The following is a 12,427-nucleotide window of genomic DNA, read 5'->3' as shown; positions in this document are numbered from 1 at the left end:
AGGTAGAAGAACAAACCTCTTCCCTTTTTCTCCCTTTGTATGGATGTTCTAGTGTTTACTGCACAGTTACATTTTGAAGCAGCAATTCAGAAATGTCTCAGTGTTAATTTCTACTATTAAGAACTACCAACCCAAAATGAAAGCCAAAACAGCTCCTGGAGTAGGAACATAAACACATAGTCCACTTTCCCCCCAAATAATTACATTTTTTAACCAAATTTGATCTGCAGTAACACATGATCATTACTACAGCAGTTCTAGATTACATGCAGGGTTTACTTTTGGTACTCTTTTCAATCACCCCAGTTTAAGAATTGCTCTCTGTCCTAATGTTACATTTATAGTTTGATGTTAAATGGACAAAGCTGATCCAATCAACCAGGCTAGTTCATATCTTTGCATCAATATTACATTGCTAGTTCAATATGACAAGAATAATTTATAAAATTCCTTTTGAAAATGGAGGAGGAGCGGGAGTAGAAAATGTCTGAAGGGGAGGTTGGGCAGCTATCTGGAGAGTGGATATGGACCAGGTGTTCCCACAAAATGGAATCTCCCCCCAAAAAATCCTACTTCAGCCATTAGCTGAAGAAAAACATACCCCCCCCCCCAATAATCAAATTTCCCAGCCAAATTAGAGCTATATAGGACACAATGTTACCTTGGCAACCCCTTGCAAATTTCCTCATGTAAAAGCAACTTCACTCAACAATTTCACTCACTCCTAACTTTACCTTAACATTACACCACTCATTTGAGATGAAATGGACAAAGCTGATCCAGTAGACCCTGTTTCTGGGTGTGTCTGCCTGAACGTTACATCACTAGCGCAATATGACAAAGACAATTTTTTCTACAACTCCCTTTTGAAAACAGAGGAGTGGGGAGAAAATGGGTGAAGGGAAGGTTGGGTGGCATGAGGGTATGAATAATGGTCAGAAGTTCGGTGGGTAGAGAAATAAAACCATTTTAACCTGATCCCACACCCAAGGGAAGCTGATTCAGAAACAGATTAGAAAAAGCATAGCCGGAAAAGTACTCAGGAAAACAATGGAGGAAAAATGAAGGAAAAAACATTTCTGAAACCAGAGGAAAAGCATGCAGAATTAAAAGAAAAAAGTAGCATTTGGTGACAAGATACATTGTGAACAACTTCTGAGGAAAAGCCCTTGTTTTGAAAGAGGTTGTAATTTAAGGCAGATGAAATTTCTTTTCTTTTGTGGTAGTGCCTAGCTGGAGAAACATGGGTTGAAATAGTGTTAACTTGAATGAGAGATCTCAAAAATGTTATTTGTATAACAAATTTTATTTATATAAAAACTGGATCGAAGTTTATTCAAATCAAGGCAAATCAACTATTTTCAAATAAAATCCTTTAGGTTAACTAATCTGTTAGACTATATAAATATTCCCCAAATATATAATTTAAAAATTAAACAGCCCTTGAAAAATCTTCTTTACATAGCTTTTCATAACATAGTCTAGTTGAATAAAAGATACAGGTTTGTTTTATTATTTCAAACAAAAATACCCAAATATTTTGGGCAATGCAAATTTTACAGTGAGTCTACTCAGTTGCACCTTTCTAAACCATTGACTTGAATGAGTTGAGAAGGGTGTAACTGCTCAGGATTGTACTGTTCGCGTCAAATTGTAATGTATTTACTCAATGTCATGCCTAGCAAGAGAAAGATAATGATAGAAAAACACATCTATTATTATTGAAAAATCCCACCATTAACATATCTTTAAGTACACAGAATCTAAATTGTTCATCCTTTGAATGTCATCTTCTACATAGTGTAAAATGCATGTCATAGGTAAATAAAGTACTAAATGTCTTTAAAGGATTGTTTTTGAATGGCTAAAAAGCTGTCTTTTAAAACCACTATCTTGTTCTTATGCAGTAATGATTTCTTCCAAAAACAAGTTTATTGGATTTCCAAGAGACATTTATAAGCGCTCTGTACTAGCTGGCATTCTTTGTTTTTTTCACCATGTTTCCATAGAATTCCAAGAGGTCCTTCTCCCAGGGAAAAAAAACAAACATAAAGAATCCAAAGAAGACAGAATATAAATTTCACTCAGTGCATTTTATATGGAAATATCATTAAATGAGAAAAATTAAATAGATTGGATTTTAAACTTCCCATTGCCTTCCCTTCATATAAAAGCTAAAACACTAAACAGCCTGTGTGTCTCATAAGATCTCTAAAAATATTCCCCAGAAAACAGTTTCTCAGTTATAGGCTGCCTGTGAAACTGAATGTTGTTTCCTTATTTTAAGAATCTGCAGCAGAACTCGACTTAAGTGTGGTTACAACTCAATCAGTTAGTTTAGTTTTCACACCTGTTGCCTTACCTCACTTAGTAGTGTCTACACTTGTATAATCCAGGGCCAGTCACTGCCTTGGCTTGCCGTTGCCTTTATGGAGCAAAGATTCAATAAAAGAAAAGACTGCACCTGCTACATAGCAGCAAACTGACAAGGTCTGAAAAGTTGAAACAGCTGTCAGAGCAACATGCTGCTACCTGCACTTCCCATAGGCTTTTCAGTCCCTCCGGACCACCCTTTTCCATTTTCCTTCACAATTCCACTCTCCCTTCCTTTCTTTTCCAACAGTGAGGAATTACAGTGTAGTCATGCTTTGTGGAGCAAAAAATCCTTCCATCAGAGGCATTATTAAACCAGCTAACTGTCGAGAGTCCAAGCTTTTTAATTCATTAGTCCTGGCAAACTTAAAATACAAACAGACTTGCTTCATAGGCCTGGAATGTTTTCAGCATGACCTGATCAGTGTCTGTGTCTATTCCAGCAAACTGGAAAAGATAGCCTGACTCCAGTCAGCAAAAATGTTTGCAGCTCCAATCAGCTTGGGGTGACATTGCCAACTTGAACCGGCTGCAAGCAAACTATCAGATGATAGCAGCAATCAAAGCTAACAACTCGGTTGGATTGCTGCTGCTTTAGTCCAGGCTTGGTAAAATGATACTGTCCAATAAACGAGATGACAGACTTGCAACGTTAAAACAAACAATGGGTTATTCTTAGATGCACTGTATATTTACGCTATGTGAATATGTTTCTCAAGGTATATTTACAGACATCGTGGGATTACACACCCTGATCTGGAAGAGAAACAACATGCTTTCTTAAAATCACACAAATTACCATTAATATTTTATGTGAGTATTTTATTCACATATTAATAATATGTGAATGCTACCATAATTAGGTGATAAATGTATTCTGACTTTTCCAAACATAAAAACTCAAATTACAGCAATATTTTTTTCTTGACAGATCAGTTTTCAAATTCTAAAAAAAACACTAAAATGATATATTTATTAAGGTCTTATCTGCTTCTTGATCTACAGTGATGTTTAACTTTGCTTTCTAGTGAGCTGATTATAGTGCACTTTTAATTTATTTTTACTCATATTTTTGTCGTTCTTAACATAAGAGTCATTGGGCAAATCCCCACTGGGATAATAAACCTTGTTCCCCCCGGTTCCATAAAATACAGCACCTTTTCATCCTGGTCTCTGCCTCCCCACCACAACGTGTTTCTGTTGAGGGGGTCAAAATTAATTCCAGGATCAAAAACTAACTATTTCCACAAGCCTGCGATCTGCTCTGTGGCTCTTTCTGATTGCCTGTTGTGTTGGGGCAGGAACACAACCCTGAAGCTCCTCCACTCTAAGAACATAAGAACATAAGAACAAGCCAGCTGGATCAGACCAGAGTCCATCTAGTCCAGCTCTCTGCTACTCGCAGTGGCCCACCAGGTGCCTTTGGGAGTTCACATGTAGGATGTGAAAGCAATGGCCTTCTGCGGCTGTTGCTCCCGAGCACCTGGACTGTTAAGGCATTTGCAATCTCAGATCAAAGAGGATCAAGATTGGTAGCCATAAATTGACTTCTCCTCCATAAATCTGTCCAAGCCCCTTTTAAAGCTATCCAGGTTAGTGGCCATCACCACCTCCTGTGGCAGCATATTCCAAACACCAATCACACGTTGCGTGAAGAAGTGTTTCCTTTTATTAGTCCTAATTCTTCCCCCCAGCATTTTCAATGAATGCCCCCTGGTTCTAGTATTGTGAGAAAGAGAGAAAAATTTCTCTCTGTCAACATTTTCTACCCCATGCATAATTTTATAGACTTCAATCATATCCCCCCTCAGACGTCTCCTCTCCAAACTAAAGAGTCCCAAACACTGCAGCCTTTCCTCATAAGGAAGGTGCTCCAGTCCCTCAATCATCCTCGTTGCCCTTCTCTGCACTTTTTCTATCTCTTCAATATCCTTTTTGAGATGTGGTGACCAGAACTGAACACAGTACTCCAAGTGTGGTCGCACCACGGCTTTATATAAGGGCATGACAATCTTTGCAGTTTTATTATCAATTCCTTTTCTAATTATCCCCAGCATAGAGTTTGCCTTTTTCACAGCTGCCATACATTGAGTTGACATTCCCATGGAACTATCAATTAAGACGCACTCTGCTTGGGGAAGTTTTTTTTTTTAAATTTCTGGCTGCACAGCTTTGTAGGAACATAGGAAGTTCTATTTTTTAACTTTTTGCCTGTGCAGCTTCGTTGGTACACACACTCAACACTAGCTCTCCTTCTCTTTGTAGGTTCATGCCTACGAAGCCATGACTAGCAAAAAAAAAAAGCCCCTTAGTGTGCTCTGTGCCCATCCCACTGAGCTCTGATTGGTGTGTACCTCCTAGGGCAGGAAAAATGAACCATGTTGTTTTTCTGCTGCTTCCCCACCAATGTGGCCTGGACCTGCGTTTTTCAAAAAGGTGTGCCTTCTTGACAGTTTTTGAAAAACGCAGGGTGAGGGGAAGAGCATGTGCCAGGGCTGGGATGGAGCCGAGTTGGGAACTGAAGCCGTGGTGACTCCTCGCCCAAACCGGAATATTTACCGTGAGTATCACACGATTTTTGGACCATGGGGAATCGCCCTATGAAGAGTCCTGCCAGATCAGACTGACAGTCTGTGGCCAACTAGATGCCCCAGAAGATCACAATATGGGCATGGAGACCCAAGCATGCCCATGCTGCTGCTCCCGGTGAATGGATCTATGTCTTCAAACTCTGTAGACTTATAGCCCCATCCAAAGAGGGGGGAGGATCTGCACATCAGAATGGTATGCAGTTGCACCAGCAGATTTGCCCTCCCCAGGGCACTTGCCTGAGCGAAGGGATGATTCTGCCAATGTATGGCTGTCATAACTTCCCTGGCACTGGGACACTGTGCTGGATGCCACACCAGCATCCCATGGTCGCTGCTGCTGTTGGCAAAGCAAGGGCTGCCTGGGGAAGCAGCTGACTTGGATTTATGCTATTTTTTTGGCAGCATTTAGCCCAATAGGTGCTTCTTGGTGGCAGGGAGGCTTTTTTACTTTTCAAGCCTCCCCACGCTGCTAGGAAGCCTCCATGAGAGCAGAGAGGTGGCGTCACTTTAGGGCCACAGCCCGCCACTGCTAAGTTTGGATGAAGCTGCCCAATTCTTAAGCCTTTCCTTGTAGAGAAAGTATTCCAGTGTGTCGTAGCTCAGACCTCCACCAAGCAGAAGTCAAGACAGCAGTCTGGTACATAACTGTTTATTTAGTCCAAGGCAAGGATCCACACAAGCAAAAGCTCACTCATCCCAGACAACACTGCTGCCACACTGCAGCCCTATTCCTACAGCCTTATATACAGAATGGCCTTTCCACCAATTGCCAGCTGAGCCCCCTTAGTTTGGCTCTGCAAGGACTCCCTATTTCTCCTTGCTTGCTCTAAAGCTGCTGCGCCTCCTGTCCTGTAGGTGGCTCTGCAGCAGCCTTTGTCATTGTTCCTGGGTGCAGGAACTGACGGACTGTCCCCTGACTGAACAACTGGGTACTGGGAAAGGACAGAGCTGGGATCTGGCAGTAGCTTTGGGGTAGCAGTTTCCATCCCAGGGCCTGCTTCCTCAGGTGTGGCCTGAGCCCCTGACCCTGATCCTGTGCCCAGTACTGAAGGCTCAATCTCTGATGGCCCAGCGACAGCCTCCTCCACTCCTGACTCCATATCTGAGGCTTCTGCCATGCTGTGGGTCCCTGATGGCCCAGCTACAGCCGCCTTTTCTGCAGACTCACTATCTGAGGCTTCTGTCCTGGTGCGCAGGGACCTGATACTGTGCTCTGATTATTTTGGCGGTTCTTCTGCATCTTGCCATCTTTGTAATAGGTGGGGTGACCACAACAGTATCCAGCATTATCCCCAATGCTGCTACACCACAGATCTACAGAAAGACATTGCAGTATTGTATTGGCCCTATTAATGCCAATAATTTTTCCATTCATTCCTAGTGTAGAATTTGCCTCTTCCATTGTTTCAGCACACTAAATTGACATGTTCACTGAGCTATTCCCCATGACCTGAATCTCTTTCTGGTCTGTCATTGTCAGTTCACACTGACAAGCAGAAAACGTCGTCATGATCATACCTTGTCCAGACTTCTGAGTAACATTTGAGGCAAGTTTCTGATTGGATCATCTCAAAGTTGTTTAGCAAAGTTCACCTTGAATACAATACTATACTGAGCAGTAAATGTTTGTTATTACAGATTGCAACAGTTTTTGCCCAGGTCAAGATCTCAATAATCTCATCTCATTACCTGGAGAACAGGCAGAATCTTGCAGGGTCATGGCCATTCAGGTTTTTTAATTGACTGATTTGTGCCACTTGCAATTTTATTTGCAAAATTCATTCCCTGCCTTTCTGCTAACATCAGGATTACCAGGTAACTAACAGATTAAAAATATACATAATAAAAACATGTCTTAAAAACAATACCAAGAAATACTACACATATAAAAATATAAAACAATTAAAAACATAGGGCATTAAGGTCCCCCAACATCACTTTCTGAAACGAGGATGGTAATTCATGTATGACCAGAACCACTGCAAAAAAGGTGCCTCCCAGTCTTAGCCTGGAGAAGAACTGATAGTATCAAATGACACTGAGAGATCCAGAGAAAGCATCTGTCTGTCCATCTTGTGGTGCAGGTCAACCATCTGATGATAAAAGCTGATTCAATTTGATAACCAGGTCTGAAAAAATATGCCCTTTTAGAATTGGAGGTAGGTGATTGGCAGATAGGTGGCAAACATTAGTAACAGTAGAAAGTCTAATTGTATGAAAAAACATGCAAACATCATGTAATCAAGTAAATGGATAAATCCAGATGCAAGTATCCAAACAACCTGCTGAACTATTGCCTTCCCTCTTATGACCAATGAGGCATAAATAGATGTTGATTAATTTGTTCAGATCCCATCAATGGATATGTACAGTTACAAATGTTTTGCCACAAATGTTTTTACATTTACTTTGGTAGTATTTTATTTACCACACTGCCATCTGCTCAGTACATTAATAGAAACTAGTTGACATTCTAGACAGTTTGCTTTGGTTGACACTGTCCAGTGATATCATGCACAAACTTGGACACTTCTCTGGTCAGCCTCTCACCCAGTTCCAGATAATTTATGAAATGATTAAATAATACCTAATACAGATCCCTGAGGTTGCAAAATTAAGGTACATGTGCCTAAGAAACATAGGATGAAGAATTTGCAATTCTCTGCATTGTCTTTCCCCTACTGGATATATTCACAATTTTGCTTGTAGAACACTAAGATGACTAACAGTGCAATCTTAAGGAGAGTTACTCCAGTCCAAGCCCATTTCAGTGGGCTTAGACTGGAGAAACTCTATTTAGGATTGGCATCTAACTTAATTTCGTAAATGAATCCCACATTTTCATATGCTTAATTATAAATGAAACATTGTAATGTTATTAAAGGACAGTAAAGTGATTCTAAAATGTTGATACATGAGATCACAACTGGACACACCAAGGAGAAGTTATGAAAACGACTAGAGCCAACATAAAGAAGAACGATGTAAGCATTTTTGTTCTCCCATTGGGCAGGAAAACAAGGCACAAATGAATAAATAAAGCTATAAACTCATGATCAAAGCATTCTGAAAGCAGTTTCAGCATCCATGCAGGAAAATAAAATGAGGAATTGGTCACCTACATTATAGATAGACTGGAAAAATGTTACTTTTTCAAACATTTGGTAGTTACAATGCAGATATCAAAATTAATGTGTGAATAAAGCTATGTTCATTTTATTTCATTATACTGCAAAGACAAGTTAGGTAGGGTGGCAGCTTCTGTCAATTCCCCTACACTCAGTGCAGACCCTCATTTTGCCCCTTATGCTGGTCCAGAGGGACTGGTGACCCTCCTCCAAAAATATTGCAGGTAGGGATCAGTGGACTGGGAGGAAGTAACAAAGATTGCTGCTTCCCTCTTTAGAAAACTGTCCTTGAGTCTTCAAAACTGTGTGGTTGAATATTGGCTATTATGTTCATTAGCCAAAGAATTAAATAATGTTTTTCACAATTTTCAAAAACTAATTTTAATAGTTAGTGACTCCACCACCTTACCCCACTGACAACTTTAATCTATTTTCAGAAATTATTAATGGCTAAGGGCTGCAAGTCACCTACCTGGGCGCAGAGACAACACATACCGAAAGGACTTGAAACAGATTTACATATAAGTTCCAGGACTTTACACAATGAGCAGTCATCTGGAAATACCACTCCATTTATGACACAGATAACAGTCAACAAAGGGACAGTGTGGCTAGGTTAGACCGATGAACTGACTATGGACAGTAGAAGGGTGCAAAGCACATGGCAATGCTGAGTATGCATTCTCTATTGGTCACTCAGCATTTATCACTGTGTGTCATTCAGGAAAGCCCAGGATATGAGGATGTGCCACTTGGCTCCCAAAAGCAACTCTTTTTTTTCTGTCCCACTCAGACTATTTTCCTGTAACGCCTTGCTTAGAAGTGCATTCCAGAGGAGTCTAGTGAATAATGGCCCAGAAACCCAAAGGTATGTGTGCAAACTCTCTGGTTTCCAGGGTCTGATTACTAAAAATAATCCAGTGAAAATATGAGAAAAAGCCATATTTGTATTTTAGTGTTTCAGTGCAGTCCCAACCCAAAATGCAGTCAAGAAGGGATACCTTGTTCAATGGTATAAAGAGCCACTGAGAGGTCCAGGAGAATTATCAAGGTTATACCCCTCCATCTCGGGGCACATTTTATCCACCAAGTTGATTTACCGTATATACTTGCATATAAGTCAAATTTTTCAGCACATTTTTTGTGCTGAAAAAGCCCCCCTTGACTTATATGCAAGTCAGGTGTATTTTTAAAAAATATTTTAAGGTTTTTATTTTGTCGGCCGCCAGGGGGCGCAGTTTTTAGGCTAGTGGAACCAAAATTTCAGAGATTTTTCAAGAGACTCTCCTGATGATACCACCCAGGTTTGGCAAAGTTTGGTTCAGGGGGTCCATCCCCCATTGTTTCCAATGGGAGCTAATAGTAGATGGGGCTACTTTTTGAGGGTCCATAACTTTGGACTCCTTGAACCAAACTTCACCAAACCTGGGTGGTATCATCAGGATAATCCCTTGCTGATATCAGCCAGTTTGGGTGATGTTTGGTTTAGGGGGGTCCAAAGTTATGGATCCCCAAAGTGGGTGCCCCCGTCCCTCATTGTTTCCAATGGGAGCTAATAGTAGATGAGGCTACATGTTGACCCCCTGAACCAAACTTCACCAAACCTGAGTGGTATCATCAGGAGGGTCTCCTAAAGATACTCTGAAATGTTGGCACTGCTAACATAAACATTCCTCTGCTGACCAAAAATCCAGTTTTGAAGGATTTTAACTCTTGTGTTTTAGCTTGGTTGCTGGTTGAGCTAAGGTTTTTGTACTTTTAAAGTTATTGTTGAGACCATATTGTTCTTGTTGACCCTTTTTTCCACTTACAGAGCTAGTCTACTGTTTTTCTTTGAAATAAATATTCAAAAACATTTAACCAACTGATGCCTCAATTAATGTAATTTTATTGGTATCTATTTTTATTTTTGAAATTTACCAGTAGCTGCTGCATTTCTCACCCTCGACTTATATGTGAGTCAATAAGTTTTCCCAGTTTTTTGTGGTAAAATTAGGTGCCTCGACTTATACACGAGTATATACGGTATGCCATTTCAGTCCCATAACTGATCCTGAAACCATATTGGAATGAACTCAAACAATCCAATTCATTCAGGAATCCCTGAATTTGTCCTGTGCTTTTGAAACTGAAATCAGAACCAGATGCTAGGAGTAAAACATGACTTCTGTCTTTATTTCAGTTTCAATAGCTCAGGCTTTTGCCACATGGTTAATTTATACTCTTAAATTTTATTGTAGATCTTAAGCCTGAACCAATGTTTTTTGACAAAGTTTCTTGACAAAGGTCACTCCAATTATTTAATCAACTTGTACAAAGCTGCATGTGGTGAAGTGTTTGAGCACACTGTTTTCCATCTGCTGGATTTTTGAATATCACAAACTATCTGTAAACTTGCAACATGTTCAATTTCTACAGGAAAAATACCCCTTTGGCAAACTAACTTCTGATAAAACTGGTTGGTAAGGGGTAAATACGTGTCACGCTGTATTAGTAGGTATTTCAGATTATATGTTATTTCACATTAGATATTATTTTAAAACAAACAGTATGTTTTTATCACACACAGGAATTCCATCCAATATATTCTAATGTTTGGATATTTTCTTACCAAGTTCATACATGTTAAAAGAAAAGCTATAGACCAGTCTCTCAAGATTAGCTTTTTTTCTTACTTTGGATTTGCTTCTGTTCAGAGAATACACTGGCTATCATTTATGTTTAGGGTATTCTCTTCTGGTTAAATAACATTCCAAAACTAAGCTCTGTATTTCAAGTCTTTTGGTCCAGTCCCTCCTTAATCTAAGTAACTGACCTCTTTTGCAGCATTCTTTATCAGTTGGTAAGGGGTGAGGATGGAAAAAAGAGAGATTGCCATGTCAGGCCCATGGCACTGCGATTGCCATTGATGTTTTTTTAAGATGTAAAATGTAAAGTGTAGGGAGAAAATAGTAATTTCAGAGGGTGAATTCTATAGTGTTGTATGTTGAGGAGTGTCTTCTCCTCCCCAAACTCTGCTTTCCGCAGGCTCTGCCCCCAAATCTTTAGGAATTTCCAACCTGGACTTGGCAACTCGACCCTCTCACTTTTGCTTTCAGTCCACATTCTGGCCCCTTCCGCATGGGCCAATAAACATGGGTTAAGGAGGGGATAAAACCCGGGGGGGGGGGCGGGGAGGGAGCTTCGCATGCATCCCACTCCTAACACGAGCCCGCTCCGTGTTTCCCCCCCAACCCGGATTTTTCAAGAATCGCGAACCTTGGAAGGGGTAAATCAAAATTAGACACCACTCAGCATCACATTGGTTTAGTCTAGTGAAGTACAACCATTTCAATAGGACAATGCTGAAACAGTTCCTGTGAGTCTGCATTTCTTTATAGCAAACCCTACAACTAGGGTTGCCAACTTCCAAATGGGGCCTGGAGATCTTCCAGAATTACAACTGATCTCCCAAGTACAAAGATCAGTACTCCAGAAGGAAGTGGCAGTTTGGGGGAGTGGACTGTATTGCATTACATTCCTGCTGAGCTCCCTCCCCAAACTCCAGGCTCCATCATTAAATCTCCAGGAATTTCCCACACTGGTGTATCTATAGTGGACCGGGGGTCATTTTGGCCCCATCCCCAGTGTGTTGCCAGCTGGCACCACTCAGATGGAGCAGAGGAAAAGGTTTGTTGGGTTTTTGTTTTGTTGGAACCTCGGAAGGCTATTCGAGGTTAACTAAAAATCCGGAAGGTTAACCAGCCCCACCTCATATTTTCACAGCTTTGAAATTGCTTGTAACTGAAAATTGTTTATGTAAAATTATGTACTTATTTCTGATATGATAAAATGTTGGATGATGAAATTATATATGAAGTGTATAAAAACACATGATTTATTGTAAACTTTCATTTATTTGTTAAAATATACCACGTGGTTGTGGTGATAGCCTTTTGGATACTAATTGCATTTTTGCATTGTTTGTGTAGTTGTTGGAACAGTGGCATGGCAGGGGTGGCAGGAGGAGTTCTGCAGTGGGGGGGGGGCAGTGGGGATAACGAGGGGGAGTCCGGCAGGGCTGGCTGGTTTGTGGCAGTTTGCCACTGATTTCCCAAGCTGGAGTTAGCAACTCTCTCTACAAAAGTACCTAGGGAAAAAAACAGAATGCTGGTAATTTTTCTTATGTTTGCTGTAGGAACAAGCAGTGGTGCTGTACTCCCTTGTATGCCAAAGTGCTCTAGTCATCCAACATTTGGTACCTAAGCAAAATTATTTTGATCATGTATCATATTATGAAACACAAGCTGATCTGTAGGGATGACCACGCATCATATCATGTTTTAGTCATCAGGC

General features: G+C 40.5%; 1 protein-coding gene across 1 annotated transcript in view; it reads right to left on the bottom strand.

Moving 5' to 3' along the window:
• MAP3K7CL (MAP3K7 C-terminal like) overlaps positions 1-2,802 on the bottom strand; it is a 37,112-nt gene extending 34,310 nt beyond the window's left edge. The window contains exon 1 of the mRNA XM_048495657.1: positions 2,363-2,802. The gene's annotated coding sequence lies outside the window, so the exon portion shown is untranslated. The remainder of the gene's footprint in view (positions 1-2,362) is intronic.
• Between the last annotated feature and the right edge of the window lie 9,625 nt (positions 2,803-12,427).

The sequence above is a fragment of the Sphaerodactylus townsendi genome, linkage group LG04, assembly GCF_021028975.2.
Source record: "Sphaerodactylus townsendi isolate TG3544 linkage group LG04, MPM_Stown_v2.3, whole genome shotgun sequence".
Classification (NCBI taxonomy): Eukaryota; Metazoa; Chordata; class Lepidosauria; order Squamata; family Sphaerodactylidae; genus Sphaerodactylus; species Sphaerodactylus townsendi.
This window is presented reverse-complemented; position numbering and strand designations above follow the sequence as displayed.